The sequence below is a fragment of the Leopardus geoffroyi genome, chromosome X (genome assembly GCF_018350155.1).
Source record: "Leopardus geoffroyi isolate Oge1 chromosome X, O.geoffroyi_Oge1_pat1.0, whole genome shotgun sequence".
Lineage (NCBI taxonomy): Eukaryota > Metazoa > Chordata > Mammalia > Carnivora > Felidae > Leopardus > Leopardus geoffroyi.
The window spans coordinates 42181738-42204710 of NC_059343.1; the positions used below are offsets into that span (position 1 = coordinate 42181738).

The 22973-nt window shown below is 40.6% G+C and overlaps 1 long non-coding RNA gene across 1 annotated transcript; it reads left to right on the forward strand.

Moving 5' to 3' along the window:
* Window positions 1-759: 759 nt before the first annotated feature.
* LOC123594967 lies at window positions 760-22722 on the forward strand. Its single transcript, XR_006710964.1, has 3 exons — window positions 760-772; window positions 17393-17399; window positions 22592-22722. It is a non-coding gene; the product is annotated as an uncharacterized LOC123594967 (long non-coding RNA).
* Window positions 22723-22973: the final 251 nt, after the last annotated feature.

Consider the following 22973-nt stretch of genomic DNA (forward strand, 5'->3'; position numbering starts at 1 on the left):
CAATATTTGAGTTAATCCAAGCCATTGGAACTGACTTTTGAGGTCAGAGGCACTGAGCTGCTTGAGGAAGGAAGTCCACTTGCCTGCCTATATGCCCCATTAAACAGGTGGTGAAGAATGTAAGACCTGAAGGCCTGAACAGAAAGGGGAGAGGGGTGCATGCCCCTAAACTGAGGGTGAACTACCCCTATCCCATAACAGGCTATGGTGGGAGGAACTCCCTGTCACTGACCAGTTCTCTCGAGAGGAGAGTTCATCCTTATCTCCAGGGACCACTAATGGCAGCTAAACAAGCCCATAAGGCAGAGACCTCAGGCCAAGGCTGGTCTCCTAAGTGCAGCTGGGAGAGGCACCTTTGCACACAGCTGGCTTGACTCTGATGTGTTGCACTCCAATCTGCTGTTGTAGATGGCATCATTCTAGTTCCTCCCTGGAGGGGTGTCCAGACCCCCCTTGGGTTGAGGTGGCTAAGGCATTAAAGTGACTAAAGATGAAGAAGTTTATATTCCTGGTCCTTCTGGGACTCCTGTGCAGGGAGTTGTCCTGCTGAGCAGAGGCTCCAAACCAGGAGAGGTATGCTAGATCTTCCCCTTGGTGGCTTCTCACCAGGAGAGGGAGACAAGATGGAGGGGAGGAGCTGGGAGAAGAGGACTGGTGCCCTTTAGAGGAACAGGCAGCATGATACCACCATGGTAGTGGAAAAGAAAATCTACCCTCTCCCCATGACCACCTACCTGCAAGGTAATATAGATACAAGAGACAAGAGGGGAGGGTTAAGAAAGAGAAGCTGGTTTTCATTTAAAGGAGGGGACTCCTCTTTCTCCTCCTCCCCCCCCCCCCACTCACTTGCTTGGAGTTGCACCTAAGGGGAGCTGAAATAGAAACAATAGACTACAGGATGCCTGGGTGGCTCAATCAGTTGGGCGTCTGACTTGGGCTCAGGTCATGATCTCATGGCCTCATGGCTGGTGGGTTTGAGCCCTGCATTGGGCTCTGTGCTGACAGCTCAGAGCCTGGAGCCTACCTTGGATTCTGTGTCTCTGTGTCTCTCTCCCTCTGTCTCTCAAAAATAAATAAATAAACATTAAAAAAATAAAGAAACCTTGCAAATAAAGACAAATATACTAAAAAATTAATAAAACACACACGCTCATATATGCAGCATACCAGCAATGAAGGTAACACCTGAACTCATATGGAAGTGTATCACCACGGATACAGATGTGTGCATTCATACACCCAGATGTACACTGGGAAATACACATGCATGGCCAAACCCCCTCTCTTGACCTCCTAGACACACACTTCCTTTTTCTCATATATGCTCATTTTCATATGCTGGGACACATATAAGTATAAAGCCAGTTTTATGTACAAACACATTCTCACATACACACAGGATCTGCTCACTGTCTTACACATACACATGGATACAGATAATGTAGCAAATATGCACATAGAAACTACTTCATTGCACTTATGCATTTATTTAAAAAAAAAGAGTTGGTACCATAGTACAGGATGGAAGGAAAAATGGAATCCCTACTAAAGGCTCCCACACAACTGATGGGGAAAGTAGGAAGGACCCCCAGAGGAGGCTTTGGACCCCTGTTTACATCTACCTTGTTTTTTTAATGTTTATTTTTGAGAGAGAGAGAGCAAGCAGGGGAGGGGCAGAGAGAGAAGGAGACAGAGGATCCAAAGCAGGCTCTGCCCTGTCAGTGCAGAGCCCCACAGGGGGTTCAATCTCAAGAACTGCATGACCTGAGCTGAAGTCGGATGCTTAACTGACTGAGCCACCCAGGTGCCCCACATATACCTTGCTGATGTGGATTTTTATGGCTTAGAGGACCACCCACCTACATGAGGCTTTAGAGCCACCTGGGCAGACTGTCAATAGAAAATGCTAGCTGAGGCCAAAGATCTCTTCCATCAGCTGGGGATGCTGGAGTGGGCTTATCAGGTAACAGATGGTGTGCAGCATGACTTAGCAAGTCAGAGGAGGCTGAATTGAATCCTGAGTCCACACCGTTGTTTCTCAGGGGGGGCTCCTGACAAATGTAAGTCCTCTTTACTGGTAATGATGGCTAATGAAGAAACAGTACAAGAAGCCATAGCTGCCCTGAATTTAATAGAAACTCATAAAAAAAAAAAAACCTCAGTGTTTAAGCCACCTGACTAAATCAAAATTACTATCAACAGTGAAGCTTCCCCCCTCCTGAGCCAAACAAACCACCTACAGCCAGGCCTCTACTTAAGCGTGAACCCTAAGAAAACAAGACAGGTTATATATTAGTCAGGATTGTCCAGAGAAACAGAACTAATAGGATTTATACATATAGAAAGAGATTCGTTATGAGGAATTGGCTCCCATGGTTACAGACACTGGCAAGTCCTGAGATCTACAGTCCTCAAGCTGGAGCCCCAGGAGAGCCAACAGCATAGTTCCAGTCCAAAGACTTGCTGGCTCAAGGCCTAGGAAAAGCCAGTGGTTCAGTTTGAGTCCAAAAGCAGAAAAAAACAAAGTCCCTGTTCAAGGGAGTCAGGCAGGAAGAAATTCCCTCCTACTCATGGGAGGGTCAGCCTTTTTATTCTATTCAAGCCTTTAACTGATTGCATAAGGGTCACCCACACCAGGAAGGACAACCTGCTGTACTCAGTCTACTGATTCAAATGTAATCTCATCCAGAAACACCCTCACAGACACCCCTAGAATAATGATTGACCAAATATCTTGGCACTCCATGGTCCAGTCAAGTTTGCACATAAACTTAACCACCACAGATTTTATTGAACCCTAGGGGACAAGAGGGTCTCAAATTGGATGTCCTCTAATAAATAAGTGGAGCAATTACCATACTAGGCTTAGATTACAAGCTATAGTAGGCTTCCCCTTCAGAGGCAGCCTCACCTTCAGTACCTGCCTCTGATCTCCATCAGTGCCCAGGACAGCCCCCACACAGAGATCCAGCTGCCACAGAAGTGAAGACCGTTCTAAAAGAAAATCTCCCTTGTATCATATTAACTGTAGTTTGGGCTCCAAAAAATAAATACACTGACTGGTCCTGTTGGACATGGGTGCTCAAACCTCCCTAATCACAGGGAGTACTCATGCTTCAAAGGGACCCTCCAAAGGAGGTGACAAGCTTGGGAGGAGAATTAATTAAAGGGAAAATTATAACAACTATCAAAATTGGCCCAGCGGGGTGTGAAACAAAATAAAAAATAAAATTGGCCCAGATTTGCTAAAAGATGTTTCTTCCCCAGCTGTTCCTTTGGAGACTATACTTGTTTCCATTATTGGAATGGACCATCTCAGTCTTCAGGTAACTGACCATAACTCAGTCTTATGGGTGCCAGCCAGGGGAATCAGTTAACATTCCCTATCAGTGTGGGTAGTAAATACACCACAGTAACAGCTTTGGCAAGGCACTGAAGGATGACATCTGTCATGGCCGATGTAGTTAAACAAGAGGTACCTACAGTCTCACCATTCAGTTCTCCATTATGGCCTGTGCTTACAGACTCTACTAGTGATGGGAGGCTGATTATTGATTATAGAGGCTTAAACAAGGCTTTCCCCTTCATTAGAACTCTTCTATCATATATCACCCCATTAATGGAAAACATTCAAAATAACATGGGTAAATGGTCTGGAGTTACAGACCTGGCTAACATGTTCCATTCAGTGAAAATATCATAGGAGATTGGACCACAATCTGCCTTCACATTTGAATGAAGGGTCAACCATAGACCTTTTTCTGGTTGCCCATGAGGGATTTCAATGGCCTTGCCATTGCACGTGGGTTTTGAGGACAAGACCTAGATGCCTGCCCCCCATCCCACCAAAAATTTGACTTTGGCATCATATTGATGCCATCCTCTTCACTGGACTTAGCCAATACTCTGTCTCATGGGCTGTCACAACCCCTGAATGAACACCTCACCGAGAGGGGATGAGCAATTGTCCTCCCATAAGATACAAGGGTCCTCCTGGTCTGTTAGATGCGAGGCTATATTTGGAACTGAGAAGGGCAACTATTTCCAGTCTGGTAAAAGAAAAGCTCTAGTGTTCCAAACTCCCATATCAGTAAGGAGGCTCAACATTTGCTAGAAAAGTTCTGATTTTGGTGCCAACACATTCCTGACCTTAACTATTTGCTAGGCCCTATTATTGGGTAGTCCATAAGTCTTCCATACTCAGTGGGGAACTGAGTAACAACAGGCACTAGATAAACTAAAAGGGAATATCACTTCAGCTTTCCTACTAGTGCCCCAAGGGCAGGACATACATTAAAAGTTTCTGCCACCATAAAACTTACTTCCCGGGGCCTCTGGACCAAATGGACAGGCAAACTCCTACCCATGGGCTTTTGCAGTGAGCAGCTCTCAGTCTCAGCCCAAATGTATTTGCTACTAGAGAGGCAACTCCTGACAGTGCACAAGGCACTCCTGTGCCGCATTAAGGAAAAAGTTTCCCATAAAAATCAGATCAGCAACAGAGGCCTCCTTATTAAAATGGAAATGGTATCTAAGGGTGCAGCTAAACCCAGCCCTACTGGAGTGTTATAAACTCTATGAGGAAATAGCTACATACCCTGTCAATGAAGCTAACTTTTTCAAATCCTAGAAACACCTCTGCCCTTGCTCAATGGAGACAACAGAGAGGATGGTCAACACTCTCAAAACAAGAAAAGCAGTGGTGTTCCTTTACCAATGGAGTAGGCATGAGATATAAAGGACCAGAAAATGGTTAGCTACAGCCTGTAACTCCTATTTCAGACATTTCAAAGTCCATATGGGGGAAATACCAAACTTCCCAGTGGGCTGAACCATGCATAGTACCCCTAGCAAAAGAGTATGACTTTGACAAATGTGTTCCAAAAGTTTACATTTTTACTGACTCCTGGTCAGTGGCTAATGACCTACCTACTCAGTCAGGACTTTGGCAAAATCAGGGCTAAAAAATACAAGCCAATGACATTTGGGATATAGAGGTATAAAGAAATCACATCAGCTCCCACTATCCCATCTGGGTACACCATACTGTTTATGCCAAACAGGTAACAGAGGAGGCATGCTACAATGCCAAACCTTGTGAATTAACAAAATCACCAAAGAAGGTACGGCTCCAGAAAGAGGGGCGTCTCCAGACCTTTGGGAGGAACCACCCTACCCCTTTCATCAGTGGACACATGAGAGGTCAGGGCATTTGGACATCATGTGGTTGTAAAAATGGATTGTTCTTTTTTTAATGAATTGTTAGTAGAGGAACCTATGCAGCAAAAAGATATTTAAACAAAGCCATTAGGGACTACACCAGACGCCAGAAATCTAGACCCTGGACCTACTTCACAGGAGAAAGATTTACAAAGGAGGAGGGCTATATCTTAAATAGCAAATCAATTTCATCAGGCCTTTCCCTGAAGTGACAGGAAATACTATATATGATTTAACAATGGTGGATATTGACATGGACCTTCTATTGGCTTACCCATACAGGGCACCAACCTCTGCTAATGTTATCAAAGCGTTTACACAACAGCCTTACAGACTTTCAGAGTGCCATGAGTTATATAATCAGATAAAGGCTCATGTTTCACTGCAGAGAAAATGCAACAAGCATTATAAAATAACAGTGCTTGGGTTTTTCACCTACCCTATTGCCCTACAGCAGCAGGTATAGGAAGACATAATGGTATTTTAAAATGAGGGCTCCTAAGAGAACATGGAGGACAATGGCCCCTCAGGTTCAAAAGTACTGCCCACAGTCCTGATTATATCAAATTCACACCCTGGTGGCATAACTGCACCATATTAAAGTTTACAACAAATGAAGAAACCACCAATAGAGACGCTATGACCTCTGCTAATGTACACATCCACAAGTGGACACAACCTCATTAGCAGTTTTACCAGACATGAGGGCCCTGACATTGCCACCCACAGCAAAGCAATGTCCACTTGGTACTTTTCCTTTATCCCTCAGAGAAAATACAGAGCCTAGCCACTTTCCCCTCCATCCTGACAGGGACCTGCTATGGACCACTGATTCTGGGACCATCCTCTCAGCCTGCTTCTACTCCTCAGCACTGTCTAGAGAGAGAGAAGTGTCCTCATCTGCTGCCCCACATACTCCACTAAAAACATCATGGAACAAACCTAGACCTGTTAAAAACAACCAAGAGGTGGAACTAATCACTCCTAGACTGGTAACACCATTTGGCTGATTCCAAAGGGGGACAATCAAATCTCTCTCTCTCATCCCTCCCACCACAGCTGCCCCCAGATGACCCTCAATTTTCACCTCTGCTATGAGGTGCTATGCCTCCTCCTTACCTGAGAATTTCCTACCGTCACCAGTGTGAACTACACACCCACTTATAGATCACCCTGTCCTGGCAATTTACACCCTCCAGCTGACACAGTCTGTCTGAAAATAACATGCCACAAGCACACCACAGGGTGACATGAAACACAGGTCAGGATGGAGACCATAAGAACCACACCATTGACTATTCAGGTCAGCCAGTGCTACTAACATGACCACAGACACCAACACTGAGGCTAGCACTCCTCCTCCTCCTATCTCTACTACTACCAACAACACCCATTCTGGCTCAGCTGGACTCTAACATATAGCTTTTGACTCACAGGTGTCTTCTAACCCTATGGGCCAACTTTTACTTCAGATATGTGGCTAGTCATGGTCTGAGCCCATAACCAATTGATTTGACCCAGGTGCTGAATATGAGGTAGATAACACACAAACATCTATTAACACCACCTGGGATTGCATTAAGCCACACAACTTGCCTTCACAGGAACACAGAATACAAGCAACAGAGGGAGCCTGGTGGACCTGTAAGGGAATGCCTTGCAAAGGGCTACCCTTTTACAAGCTTCCCCTTGTCCAACACTGGAAACTGGATTTGAGTCAAAATTCCAGCGGATTTTTCCTCAGCAGCAAACTCCCTTATAACTTGCCCTCAGCAACCACACTAGCCACAACTCTCCAACACTACAAACAAGTTTTCCAAATATTACCCTGATCACTAATTGGAATAGGGGGAAGCAATAAGAATAGCATATGTACAAGACACCACACATCAATGAGAAGAAACTCAGATAGCTGTGTCCTAGGAGTTATCCACACAAATTAAATAAATTGCCCAAGGACTGAAACTCTTGGCTGAATCTCACCATACTTTAGCAGCCATGGTGTTAAACAACAGTATAGCCCTAGATTTACCTATTGGCTGCTGAAAGAGAAGTCTGGTCCCTTATTAATACATCTTGTTTCATGTTGGTTGTCAAAGAAAAACAAATCAGGATTTAGTAGGGGGAAACATTTTTTCCAAAAGGATTATTGCAAGGAAGGAAAGAGACTATTTCAGTGGTGGAGGTGGTTGGTTGGAAGAGAGCTGTGACCATAAGTTTACAAGGGTCTCAAAATAAGGGAGAAAAAATTTGTTTTATAGGGTAAGGAGGAGGCAAGCAAAGATAAGCTGAATCTTTGTAGGAGAAGTTGGAAAAGAAAGAGAAAATGACAAGTGGTACCTGGCTTTTGTCAGTCAATTCCCAGGAGAAGTTGAGACGAGGGTACATTCCACTTTTTTGCATGTTTGCTCAGGCTTGGAGACAAGCAGAGTTCAGGAATCTGTAGGAAAAAAGAAGCCTAACTAAAGTTGGGTCAAGACAAAGCAGAGGGCAAGCAATAGGTAATTTTGAACACTTAATCCCCCTGTTGTTTAATACAAAGTCTGTCCTTTAGCACTACTAGGGGATGGAATAAGAGTCATTGGGAAGTTTAGTGCAAATAGTTTCAAGAGGTGCTGGCCTTCATGTTCTTGTTGTTCCTAAAGGACCGACAACTGTATCATCTGTTGATTGTGCTGTCAGGTGGCCACCTGTTGGAGAGTCTTAGCGATAAAGCAGTTAACAAGAGATATACCTAGGAATAAAATAAAATAATGGTTATTAAAGGTTAAATAAAGAAATAAAATTAAGATTTGAGGTTTAGAGAGATGCAGTCAAGAAGACTCCTAAACATTGGGCCTGAAGCATATTCAGATAGTGGAGTGAGGATGACAGTGGCAATCTGAAGAATTTCCTGAAATGTCTGAATGGTTTTGGGGATGGCATAAACATCAGGGAGGCTTCAGGGAGTACATGCACACTAGTACCTTCCAACCATTGAACAAGTGCCCTCTTGAAAAGCCAGGATCATGTCCAATGCTAGACAATTGTTAGAGTTCCTGTAGTTCTTTGGCAATCATACTGGTATTTTTGGAAAGATTGTTCACAGTCATGGTTATTTCCTGTAGCAGAGCATGGAAGATGCAGGAATTCTGGCAAACTTTGGAGTGGCCTACACAGCAGCAGCAGCTCTAAGTATGCAGGTTGCCCATACATGATTTGCTGCAGCAATTGTTTTTAGATTTACTCCCAGTCTCTTAGCCTCTTGTTCTAAGATTTCTTGAGAACATGATGAGAAGAGAAGGCCACAGCCTCCTTCTGGGGCTTGAAGTCTGCCTAAGCTTATAGATGTAACATGATTTTATAGACCTTTTGGCTCAGCTAGAGTCTGGAAAACTTAAATCAGAATTAATAGAGGGGTACCTGAGTGGCTCAGATGGTTGAGCATCCAACTTCAGCTCAGGTCATGATCTCACAGTTCGTGAGTTAAAGCCCCACATTGGCCTTGCTGCCATCAACACAGAGACTGCTTTGGATTCTGTTCCCTTCTCTGCCCCTCCACTGCTTGTGCACTCTCTCTCTCTCAAAAATAAGGATTAAAAAAAGAGAGGGGCACCTGGGTGGCTCAGTCAGTTGGGCGTCTGACTTCAGCTCAGGTCATGATCTCATAGTTCATGGGTTTGAGTCCCACATCGGGCTCTGTGCTGACAGCTCAGAGCCTGGAGCCTGCATCAGATTCTGTGTCTGCCTCTCTTTCTGCCCCTTTACCTCTTGCTCTCTCTCTGTCTTTCTCTATCTCTCAAAAATAAACATTAAAAAATTTTTTAATAAAAAAAGAAGTAATAGAGTACTTAAGATGAAAAAAGAAACCAATCTGGTTAAGCATAGATTCCCTTTTTTGAAAATTATTGAGGTATACTCAATAGATACTCCCTAGATATAAAGAGATTCCTTAACTAGGGAGAAAAGCTAAAGCACCCCTGAGTGATAGCACAAACGATGCCCTTAAATATGAACCAGCATAGGAATTTAGGGAAAACTGGAGGCTCCTGAAGAAAAGGGAAGGGAACACATAACCAGAAATGAAAAGTGAGATTGTGAGACTGTTCTATGAGTTGAGTAAAGGAATGTCATAGATTCTGAGGGTCTTTGCAGGGACGGTGGAATTGTTAAAGGAAAGAATAGCTTGGGTGAAGGGGAAAAGAATATAATACAAATGAAGACTCATTATGGAAAACTGAGGTTGCAAAGGAGGGAGACATGTGAATAGCAAAGATTACCTTGAATGGGGAGAGAAAAAAGAGGATATTATGAAGAACAGTAAAAAATGGTGAGAATAGGAAGTATGCAAAAAAAATCCTACAATAGGGGCACCTGGGTTGCTCAGTCAGTTGAGCGTCTGGCTCTTGATTTTGGCTCAGGTCATGATCCCAGTGTTGTGGGATGAAGCCCCACATCTGGCTCCGCATTGAGAATAGAGCCTACCAAAGATTCTCTCTCCCTCTCTCTGCCTTCCTCTCCTCCCTCTGCCCTTCTCCCCCTCTCATACACACTCTCTCTCTTTCCCTCTCTCTCAAATAAAAAGAAAAAAAAAGAAAATCCTAGAGTCTTGTTCTGACATCTTGGGTGAAAGCTGACCACCTTGTGAGGTCATCTACTTGGTCTGAAGTTCTTGGGAAAGCAATCTACCTTGTGGCAATGCCTGCTTCTGGGGGCTTTTTAGAGACCCTCAGTATAAAGCCTCTAGTTGGGATGGACTTCCATCTAGAGTAGTTTTTAATATCTTTTCAGTTGAGAAACATCATTCCAGGGTTTGACCCCCTAGGGTTTGGCAGCAATGTTAGTGATGAAAAGAGGACAATGCAGGGGCCTTTAACAGGGTTCAAGAGTAGTTTTCTTTTCTTTCTTCTTTTTTTTTTTTTTGGCGATGTTGCCTTTAAAGAACTGTCTCTGGTTTCTATGTGGTTCGCATGGGAGAGCTGGGGAAAAACAGACACAATCTGTTGAAGATAAGTTTGGGTATAATTAATAAATTCCTTGCAGTATTTTAAAATGTCTGAATGAGCAGATTAGAATCTTCAAGAGTCAAGACAGAATAAGGAATTTTAAGGGCCAGTTATTTTGTATGGTGACAGTTCACGTGACCCAGCAAAAGAGAACTGGAGGGCAATGAGGGATAAGGGTAAAACCTTAAGCCATGGGAATTTGAGTTCTTCAATCAGTTTAGCAAGCTTTAATTTTAATAATCCATTAGCTCTATCATTCCAAATGAGTGGAGATGATAAAGACAATGTAATTTTTGTGATAAAGGAAGAACTCACTGGATTTCTTGGATGGCTTTACTGGTGAAATTGGTCTCTCAGTCACTTGAAAGAATTCCGGTGGAATTCTCTGTATGCAGAACATTTGTCCTGATAAAAGTTTAGCAACCATAATAACAGCAGCCTTTTTCCAAGGGGAAGTTTTAAGCCAGAGAGAGAATATACATATGACAATAAGAACATTTTTGTAACTATGAGATTTAGGAGCCAAAGAAAAGGTGCTAAATATCTGTATATTAATAAAACTGTGGGTAAGTGATGTAAATACCCAACCAGAAATCACTGCCTTTGAATATACTTAGGTTTTATCAAGAAAAATTGTGACCAGGTTAAGATTTTCTTAATAATCGAAATTTTGACTGATAAAATTGTATTATTGCTGCCTAATATAAGGCAAAACAACATGTACTCTAATAAATGGAAACATCTCATGGTCAGTGAGGGCAATCACAAGTCTCTAGGAACTTTATATGATTTTTTGAAATATTTATATTAATAACATTTTACCCAAATAATTTTAATCTAGGGAGGGATAAGTATTTTTTTGACAACACTTCTCATACAATTTATATACTAATTTATACAATATTAACGGGGTGCCTGGGTGGCTCAGTCTGTTAAGCGTCTGACTTCGGCTCAGGTCATGATCTCACAGCTCATGAGTTCAAGCCCCGCATCAGGCTCTGTGCTGACAGCTCAGAGCCTGGGGCCTCCTTCAGATTCTGTGTCTTCCTCTCTCTTTCTGCTCCTCCCCTGCTCACACTCTGTCTCTTTCTCTTTCAAAAAAAAATAATAAACGGGGCGCCTGGGTGGCGCAGTCGGTTAAGCGTCCGACTTCAGCCAGGTCACGATCTCGCGGTCCGTGAGTTCGAGCCCCGCGTCAGGCTCTGGGCTGATGGCTCAGAGCCTGGAGCCTGTTTCCGATTCTGTGTCTCCCTGTCTCTCTGCCCCTCCCCTGTTCATGCTCTGTCTCTCTCTGTCCCAAAAATAAAATAAAACGTTGGAAAAAAAATTAAAAAAAAATAATAATAAACATTAAAAAATTAATATTAAGTACACCTAATGATTTTTAGCACTTTATTTACAAAGTGAAAGAACAAATCCTTTGTGATTTTCCAGTGACCCTCTAGGAAATCCCAAAGTCAGTTTTAGGTGTAAAACATATAAATTAGAATTATATTTTGTGAAGGCAAAATATCAAGTGTTGTCAGGATATCTGAACAATTTGGTAAAACCATCTGAAGGCAGAAAAAAATCACACATATATAACATACAGGCAGATTCAAATAAAGATCTTATAGCCACAAAATTTCTAAAATCTTAGCCACAAGTCAGGCATAAACATAGAAATACAAAACTTCTTGATGTATGTAACAGAGTTGGTCCTTGTCTTTGTTCCACTTTGTATTTTTATCAGGATTGTGTTTCTGGCAGATGTACAAGTTGAGGTTACCCATTCAATAAGAAGGTTAAAGTTTCCCAACATCTTCTTTGACCTGATATGTAATCTTATGGAGGCTGTGGAATAAATTTGGGGTGAAGGACCAAAAAGACACCAAGAAGCCATCTAGGCGTCTCCAAAGACCAAGTATATAAAATATCCAGTCTGTTTCTAGTTAGCTTTTTCAGCTTCAGGTGGTTGCTTTTGGGGTTCTTGAGGCCCTTGAGAGTCCCCCAGTGGAGGCAAGAAGCCAAAAGCTCTAGTGACTATAGGAGATTGAGAAGCTGGAGTGGGAACAGAGCAGTCTGGCAGGATGTTGAAGGGGGACAGATCAAAGGAGTTAAGGGAGCTAAAGGGAAAATCAAAGGCAATAAAAGGAAGAAGAACGAATGAAAGTAATAGGAAGTTACAGGTCCTAAATGAGCCAGTTTGGGAAGACCTCACATTTTCCAGAGGTCATTGAAGTTCCAAATTGCCTTTGGTAAATTTTTCCTATTTATGAAGATATTAAACTGAGTAAGTGCAGTAACAAGAAAGCATGTAGTAAACAAGGAAAAAGAAGAAGGAAGATACTTAAAAGAATGAATTACCCATGGGATTAACAGATAGTTAAACAAAACTTGGAGAGCTAAGGGAACTCTTCATGCAATCTCCAGGACATACAGCCAAGGGAACCCCCATGTGCAATTTCTGGGGAGAAGAGCCAAGTGAACCTCCACATTTAATCTCTAGGAATTAGGGAGCTAAGAGAATTCCCACACCAAATCCATGGGTTTGGGGAGCTGAGGCAATTCCCATGCATAATCCCGAGTTCAGGGAAGCCAAAGAAAATCAGAAGAGGCCTTACAGATGGGCAAAGAAACATGTATTTTCCAGAAAAAACTAACTCTTTACTACCATGCTACAACAGACAAATGTCCATATCACTGAACTAAATAAGGTGTGACTTATCACCATGGATCCCTATTTTTCCAGCCAGAAAAGGACACAAAGTATCTAAGAAACCAGTATGAATACCTGGGTGTCAATACCAGCATGAATACCTAGAGGTCAAAATAGCCCACTAGTTCTGTACTCATGAAACCCTATCCTATGTGAATGCAAATGGACTGAGAAGTGAGACATTGCTAGACTGGCACTGCTATTGGCAATCTGGGCCAGCACACTGGATGACCTTAATATTTTTTCCAAAGGTGGAAAAGTTTGGGTTAAAATCAATGACAAATGGAGAGGAGGAATGGTAGTAAGGGAAAAGGAATGAATAAATGGTTATGCAATGAATGGTTTATGCAATGAGGGAAATCAATATTACATTGATGCCTTGAGAAAGGCTTGGAGCAAAAGAATGACATTGTCTCTCGTTTAAAATATTTATTTTTGAGAGAGATAAAGAGAGAGAAAGAGATAGAGCACGAACCGGGGAGGGGCAGAGAGAGCCGAAGCAGGCTCAATGCAGGGCCCAAACCCATGAACCACAAGATCATGAACTGAACAGAAGTTGGACCCCCAACCGACCAGGCACCCCTATTGTCTCTTAACACAATTATACCAGATGCCTAAAAAGGTGAAGCTATATGTTTCTTAAGTCCACTCTTGCTTTGGGAACCTGAAGGGGTCAAATAGAAGTTTGCAACCAGAGTAATATCACTCTGGGATATGTTTTGGTCATACCATATCATGATGAAATGGACCAATTAATTGTTCACAACTGAATGGAACTCTAATGTGGCAGTCTCTTTTGACTCTAGTCCTCAGGGTACATATACTACAAAGTGTATCATTTGGGAAGGTATTTATGAGAACTACTGCCTACCAGGCCATCAGAATGTGTTGTGTACAGCTCCTGGCAGACATATTTTTGTGTCGCTATGAACCTTTATGATAGAATGCTTATAAAGGTCCCTGATTATAATGGACAGAATACAGAAGTAGCATGCCTGCTATACCACAGTGTGTTATACACAAGTGTACACTACTCTTGTTCTTATGGACAAAAAGCTACTAAACAGAATGGGGGGGTGGAGAGTGGGTTTCAGATAGGGAATAAAGCAGTAGGTATCACGTTGTGGGTCCAAATTCCCTGCAGGACAGTCCCTCTCTGAGATGAAGAAGCTTATTGGAGGCCTGATGGCATATTAAGACTAAATTACATCTAGATGTTCTTACCACTTATCTAATGCTAGTGGAGGTCCCAAAATTTTGGAGTAAAAAACATGTATCCTAACTAAAGTCAGGCCATTAGTACACAGTGGCAACAATGTGTATGGTGGATTTAAAGTAACATTGGCCCACAACGTGAAAAAAAAGGCTTCAGAGAAAATATGTGCTAGTGTAGGTATCATGGGACAAGCTGAATTCACTTTAAATTTTTTTAAATGTTTATTCATTTTTGAGAGAGTGAAAGAGAGATCGAGCAGGGGAGGGGCAGAGATAGAGGGAGACATAAAATCCGAAGTAGGGTCCAAGATCTGAGCTGTCAGCATAGAGCCCAAAGCAGGGCTTGAACCCATGAATTGTCGTGGCCTTACTTATTATGTCAGTCCAGACTTCCTGAGGTCCTGGAACCAAGTGCCATTTATGTAGCCGTTCAGGGCACTGGAAATGCAAATGTCCTCAAAGGGGACAACCGAGGTCTAAATTGTGCAAGCCATGCTCCTTGTGTGGAGACAGTCACTGGAAAATATGAATGCCCTTGGGGACCTCAACCTGTGGGGTCTCAGATAACCAGTGTCTCTGAAAGGAACTGATGGGACCTGGGGCTCTTTGGGGTGGATCCCCTGAACCAACCATCTGTTGGAAACCCAGAGCCTCAGATAACTCTGAAAATAGAAGGAAAACTGGTTGATTTCCGTCTTGACACAGGAGCCACCTTTTCTGTCCTCCTTTCCACTTCTGGCCAACTGTCCAAACACGGTGTAACGATTAGGGGCATCTTCAGAAAACTTATGATTAAATTTTTCTCTCGGCCACCAGGGTGCATATGGGGAGACTTTTTTTTCACATTCTTTTTTCATAATGCCAGAGAACCCCTCTCCCTTGCTAGAAAGAGACATTATGACTAAATTAAGGACTGTAGTGCTACTAGCTCCAGGACAGATAAACAATTGCCTAAACTTATAGTAATCTGGATATCGAAGATCAATCTTTCCTTGAGGTAAAATTAAATATGTGTAATGGAGTTGTTCCTATGGAAACTGGAGGGCCAAAGGAATCTTTGCAGATTGAGAACCAAAAACTAGTTCAGGTGCTTAATTATTCTAACCAACAATATCACAAGATCCCAAGAAATATGGAAGGGAAGGAAAAACTACAGTTACATTAAAAAAAAAAATATGACCAGACACGTCAGGGACTTTTTGGATGGCTATAATGCATCTTTCCTTCCTCTCGTGTGACCTCCTCCCTAGGAGGCATTGCATTTAGAATAATAATGCTTGTTGGTCTAATATTCTTTTTATATGTCATTTGTAGAAGCCATCGCATATGCCAGAAAAAGAAGACATCCGAGAAAATTTTTCTAGCCCAGACGTTCCAAATACCCTCCCATTACTTCGGACCTCTGGATCGGCCTCCGAACCTGCCCCAACTGCTGTACCCTTGTCATCACCCCCTTTCAGCAGGAAGCAGTTAAGATCAGTCATCATCCCAATTCCTAAGGGCAGTTAGGAGTCACGTGTTCAAAGCGGGGACTGTGATAGGATAAGATGGGATTCAGTAGGCAGGGAAGGAAAGGTTAGGACCTGAGGTCCCTGGGTGGAAAAAAAAAAAAAAAAACATGTCTTGGAACAATGCTGGGAGCTTCTGACCACAACAAACCCCTTTGGGCATAAGGTTCCTCTTTAGAAACAAATGTCTGTGCCTTATGCCCCAAATAAGGGCATATTAGAAGATAAACCTGACTGTGAAGAGGAGAGTCAACACTTGCTGAACATGTTTGAGCGAGACCTCAAAAATAAAGGAAATATAAATGAAAATGGAATCAACTTAGAAAAGAAGAGGAGGAATTGTGAGAAGTAAGGGAGATGATTCATTTTCAGAAGTACCAATTAAAAGCTGTACTGTCTAGTTAACAATAGATTTACAACCTATTGGAAAATGTATGAACCCCACCCCCACCCCCAGCCCTGTCATAGAGTCCGAAACCCTTAGACCCTTAACTTCCTGGTTCTTCCCCTCTCTGTTTTACGGGCTTATTTTTTCAGGCTTTGCAATGAGCATGGCCAAAGAACTGAAGTCTCTGCGTCACCTCAGGAAATGAACATTTATTTCAATCAGACTACTTTTTGCCTTACATAGGCAACTTTCGGTAAGGCTGCAACCTCTGTAGTACTCAGCCAATGAGGAACCAGGGGAGGGACTTGCACGCTGGGAATTAAATTGTCTGCTGTAACTGCCCTGACTGTGCCTGTCCATCAGACACCCGCTCTTACAAGAATGTTGATTAAAGCCTCGCCTCACTGTGCTCTGAGTCTCCTCGTCCCTCCTTTGATTGGGCCAGTGGGCTTATTTCTCACACTATCTATGTGACTGTATACTTGGAGAGAATAGCTAGAAGCTTGCTCCTGGTTTCTCCTAGACTCCTACCTATGGACCTTTTCCTTTGGCTGATTTTAATCTGTATCTTGTGCTGTAATAAACCACAACCATAAGTATAACAGCTTTTCTGAATCTTGTGAGTCCCTCTAGCAAATCATCGTAACTGAGTGCTCTTTGGGACCCCCAACATAGTATTCCCCACTTGTTTTTCCATACAACAAAATGGAGAAGGGCAAATAATTGAAAAATAGGATTAGAGAAATTTAGAGAGAATAAAGAGATGAATAGCTCGTATGTTCCTACTTCTATATAAACCATGCATTTGTCTGTTAGCTTCCTGGCAACCACAGTGAAAAAAAAGGCAAACATGATCAGGTATATGATATACATTCTCCTCACAGAGAAAACAAATCAGTTCCTAAGGAAGTAAAGATTTCCAGGTACTTAAGCCTACGAAAGTTTACTGTTATTTGTTCTTTCTAAAGGTTAGTGATTTTCAGCTCAGTATTCTCCCAATGAGGCTGTATTTAATAAAAATTTTCTAACAGATGCCTTCAGGGTAGGGGGTAGGCTTTCCTTTTTTTCCATGGCTTCTTTGCTGTCATCTCTGTGAGTTTATGCCCCAACTCAAGGCAAATCCTTCTCCTATGCTCTTCCACTTGGAAAACATTTTTTTCTCCACAAACATAAACTATATATGAAGCAAAAATTTAAACAATATAAGTAAACATTAAGAAAGGAAACATTTCTACAAAAGGAAAAGGAAAATCCTCCATAATATATTCCCTGACCTCCAACCCAACCTAACCATGATTATCTGGTCTAAAGAAACTCTGGCCAGATTTTGTTTAATATACATAGAAGCCCATCTATCTGTGTGTAGCTTTGTGTAAAGTGAGTGTGTTGCTCATTATATTCTGTATTTTCCTTGACAAAAAATATCTACTATATGTTCTGTCCTACTATTTGCTTTGTTTATGGTAGATTTTCACATAACTTGGAAAAAAACATGTTTATAGAGAAACACTTAACCAATATTTTCTTTTATACTATCTAGGTTTTATATAATGCTTTCTAAGGTCTACCCCACTAAGAAATTATAAACAAAAATTTTCTTGATTCCCTTGTATTTCTCTTATTGTTTCTTTCTGTGTTTTATGGTTTCAATATTTTAGGTTTAAATTTTTGTCACATGTGTAATTAATTTTTTGTAAGGTGCAAGGTAAGATTCTGACTAGATTTTTCTTTCTCATGGCTACTTGGTTTTAAATAATCTAAAATCATTTCTTCATGGATGCAGAATGCCACTGGTATCATATTATTAAATTACCATTTGTGGTTGGGTCCCTTTTTGGACTCCATTTTGTTCCAGTAACTATTCTGCTGATGGCAGGATTTCACATCATTTCTCTTATAAAGTACAAGCAAAATCTAGGTGCACAGTAAACATTCTACACATTTTAATGTGGTAAAAATGATGAGAATTCTCTCTTCAAGATGAACAGGTATGTGTTGAACAGGGATCAGTAACATTTAAGGACATGACTATGGACTTCCAGGAGGAGTGGCAGAACGTGGGCTTTGTTCAGAAGGCCCTGAATAGGAAAGTGAAGCTATAGACTTACAACCACCTGGTATCTGTGGGTAAGAATGACTACCCTCTGTATTTAATTAACCTAATCCTTTTCTCTGTCCTTCAGAACTGGCAAGGCCAAGATCTTTATGTTTTTCCCCTAACAGGGTGTTTCTTCTCTTATTAATTTTATTAATTTTATGATTTCTGGGGTTTTTAAGTGTTTGTATGTTTGTTACATATGGAATTTATTTTTGTGTATGGTGTGAGCTAGAGATCCAGTTTTGATGGGAGACTAATGGGCAGCTTCATTATGATGTCCCTGAAACTGGCTCTTCTCTTCATGAAGTTTTGAACTGTCAAGGCAAAAACCTTTATGAGCTTCCCTCTTTTTAAGTAGGCTTCATGCCCAGTGTGGAGCCCAACATGGGGCTTGAAATCATGACCCTGAGATCAAGACCTGAGCTGAGATCAAGAGCTGGACACTTAACTGACTGAGCCATCCAAGCACCCCTTTGATTTTCCCTTAACAGCATTTCTTGTTTATTAATAGAAACATTTTGGGCTAATGAATTTAATTTGAGTACTACTTTAACTGTGATCCAATCCAATGGTATTCTGTTTTTTAATAACTAAATGTAGTCCTGTTTATTTATAGATCTAACAAATTCATTTAGTCTTATATGTGTTAGATATACCTTATTATATTAATTCTTCTCTAACTTTTTTGTTTGTCCAATTGTCCTATTATAGAGCAATAGATAAAATCTCCTATTTTTAAGATTTTTGAATTTTTTTAATTTATTGTAGTTTTTGTTTTTATTATAAATGTTGACGCTGTGCTATTTGGGACATATATATCTAGTTCTACTCAGATCTTAATTTTGACTTCATACTTTATAATTGAAAACTGTCAGAGTGCCTGGCTGGCTCAGTTGGTAAAGCATGAGACTCTTTTTTTTTTTTTTAAGTATTTCATTTTTTTTTTAAGTTTATTTATTTTGAGAGAGAGAGAGCGAGAGAGCAGGGAGGGGCAGAGAGAGACAGGTAGGGAGAGAAGACCTTGCAGGCTCCGTGCTGCCATCTGTGGAGCCCAACATGGAACTCAAACTCACAAACCATGAAATCATGACCTGAGCTGAAACCAGGAGTCTGTCGCTTAACCAACTGAGCCACCCAGGCACCCTGTGTCTCTTGATCTCAGGGTTGTGAGTTTAAGCCCCACATTGGGTATAGAAGTTACTTAAAAGCAAAATCTTAAAAAAATCTGTCTATATTTTCTCATTTGTTTCTTATTGCAAACTCAACGTTTTCAAGTGTTAAAATTTTCTTCCCACTTCTTTTTGTTTGCAATTGTCAGGCATGATTTGTCTGTCTATTTCTAATCTTTCTAAATTGTCTCTTATGTTTTCAGTTTTACTTTGTATTTCAAAGTGTATATATTTGGTCTTTTAGTAGACAATGTTACCCTGACTTTGTACACATGACAGATATATTTGGTCTAAGGTTTCCCAGTATATTTCCTGTTGTTCACACTGTTTTCATTGCTTTTGTCTTTTAATATTTTGTCATGTGGTCCTGGTTTCCTTTATATTATTTTGCGCTTGTCCCTTCTATAATAAAAGGGGGACACTTCTAAAGAGTTCGTAGGGAGCCAAAATAATTGTAACACACAAATCTGAAAAATATGGACCAAAAAAGCAAGCTATAGATCAGCTTTATTTGTGAATATCAATGCAAAACTACTAATTAAAATACCAGAAAAATTTTGGCTGCTGCATACTGGTTCACAGCATGAACAAATGAAATTTATTCCACTAATGCAAGAAGGGTTTAATATAAGGACACTTATTAATATAATTTAATATACAATGGATCAAAATGAATAGTCTATGATCATCTCCATAGACACTGAAAAGGTAATTTGATAAAATTCAACATCTATTCTTGATTCAAAAAATTACTCCAATAAAATAGGGGCAATGGATACTTCCTTATCATTATATATTATCTCTCTCTCAACTCAAAGCCTACATGTTTTGTGGGAAAACAATATATATGCTGACTCTCAACAATCTGAGAAGGCCAGGAAGAGCAAGTGCTCTTGTTTAATGTTGTTCTGAAAATACCTCACAATGCGTTTGGACTTTAAGTATGTCTCTTAAAATGGTGTATATCTGGCTAGATGTTATACAATCCGACAGTGTTGTCTTTTAACTGGTAAGTACAATTCATTCATATTTATTATGATTGGTGGTATATTTGTACTTATTTCTACTATCTTATTTTGTGCTCTTTATTTTTTTACAGGCCAATATCCCTCATGAACATGAATGCAAAAATTCTCAACAAGATACTAGCAAATCGAATCTAACAGTACATTAAATGAATTATTCACCATGATCAAGTGGGATTTATTCCTGGGCTACAGGGCTGGTTCAACATTTGCAAATCAATCAACATGATAAACCACATTAATAAAAGAAAGGGTAAGAACCATATGATCCTCTCAATAGATGCAGAAGAAGCATTTGACAAAGTACAGAATTGATTCCTGATAAAAACCCTCAACAAAGATGTTGATGGAACATACCTCAACATAATAAAAACCATATACAATAGACCCACAGCTAATATCATCCTCAATGGGGAAAAACTGAGAGCTTTTCCTCTATGGTCAGGAACATTACAGGGATATCCACTCTCACCATTACTATTTAACATAGTACTGGAGGTCTTAGCCTCAGCAATCAGATAGCAAAAAGAAATAAAAGGTATCCAAATCAGCCAAGAAGAAGTCAAGCTTTCACTATTTGCAGATGACAATACTCTCTGTAGAAAACCCAAAAGACTCCACCAAAAATTGTTAGAACTAATATATGAGTTCAAAAAAGTCACAGGATATAAAAATCAATGTACACAAATCTGTTGCGTTTTTATAAACAAATAATGAAACAGCAGAAAAAGAAATCAAGGTATCAATCCCATTTACAATTGCACCAAAAACAATAAGATACTTAGGAATAAGTCTAACCAAAGTGGTATAAGATCTGTACTCTGAAAACTACAGAACACTTACGAAAGAATTTGAAGAAGACACAAAGAATGGGAAAAAACATACACATAGATCAATGGAACAGAATGGAAAACTCAGAAATGGACCACAACTATATGGTCAACTAATATTTGACAAAGCAGGAAAGAACATCTGATGGAAGGGGAGCCTGGGTGTCTCAGTCTCTCCATTCGACTCTTGACTTTGGCTCAGTAATGATTTCACAGTTAGTTCAAGTCCCACATTGCACTGGAGCCTGCTTGAGATTCTCTCTCTGCCTCTATCTCTCTCTCAAAATAAAGAAACTTTTAAAAAAAGAATATTTGATGGAAAAAAGACAGTCTCTTTAACAAATGGTGTTGGGAAAACTAGCAGCAACATGCAGAACAATGAACCTGGACCACTTTCTTACACCATACACAAAATAAATTCGGATGGATGAAAGACCTAAATGTGAGACAAGAAACCATTGAAATCCTAGAGGAGAACACAGCAACCTCTTTAACCTCGGCTGTAGCAACTTCTTACTAGACACATCACTGGAGGCAAGGGAAACAAAAGCAAAAATGAATTATTGGGACTTCATCAAGATAAAAAGCTTCTGCACAATGAAAGAAACAATCAAAAAAACTAAAAGGCAGCCTATGGAATGGGAGAAGATATTTGCAAAAGACATATCTGATAAAGGGTTAGTATCCAAAATCCATATAGAATGTTTCAAATTCAACATCCAAACAATAGGTATTCCAGTTAAGAAATGGACAGAAGACATGAATAGACATTTTTCCAAGAAAGACAACCAGATGGCTAAGAGACACATGAAAAGATGCTCAATATCACTCATCATCAGGGAAATACAAATCAAAACCACACTGAGATACCACTTCACACCTGTCAGAATGGCTAAAATTAACAACACAGGAAACAGCAGATGTTAGCAAGGATGCAGAAAAAGGGGAACCTCTTGCACTGCTGGTGGGAATGTAAACTGGTGCAGCCACTGTGAAAAACAGTATAAAATTTCCTCAAAAAGTTAAAAATAGAACTACCTTATGATCTGACAGTTGCATTTCTAGGTCTTTATACAAAGGATACAAAAATACAGATATGAAGGGGTACATCACCCCAATGTTTATAGAGGCATTATCAACAATAGCCAAATTATGGCAAGAGCCCAATTGTCCATTGACTGATAAATGGATAAAGAAGATGTGGTATATTCATACAATGAAATACAGCCATCAAAAAGAATGAAATCTTGCCTTTGCAACAATGTGGATGGAGCTAGAGTGTATTATGCTAAGCGAAATAAGTCAATGAGAGAAAGACAAATATCGTATGATTTCACTCATATGTGGGATTTAGGAAACAAAACAGTTGAACCCATGGGAAGAGGGGAAAAGGAGAGAGGGAAGCAAACCATAAAAGACTCTCAATAATAGAGAACAAACTGAAGGTTGATGGAGGGAGGTGGGATAAATGGGTTATGGGTATTAAGTAGGACACTTGTTATGATGAACACTGGGTGTTATATGGAAGTGATGACTCACTAAATTCTACTCCTGAAACCAATATTACATTACATATTAACTAGAACTTAAATAAAAATTTGGAAGAAGAAAATAAAAAGTAAAAGTTGAGGGGTGACTAGGTGGCTCAGTCGGTTAAGCATCCGACTTCAGCTCAGGTCATGATCTCATAGTTTGTGAGTTTGAGCCCGCATCGGGCTCTGTGCTGACAGTTCGGAGCCTAGAGCCTGCTTGGATTCTGTGTCTCCCTCTCTCTCTCTGCCCCTCTCCCACTTGCACTCTGTGTCTTTCTCTCAAAAAAAATAATAAACATTAAGAA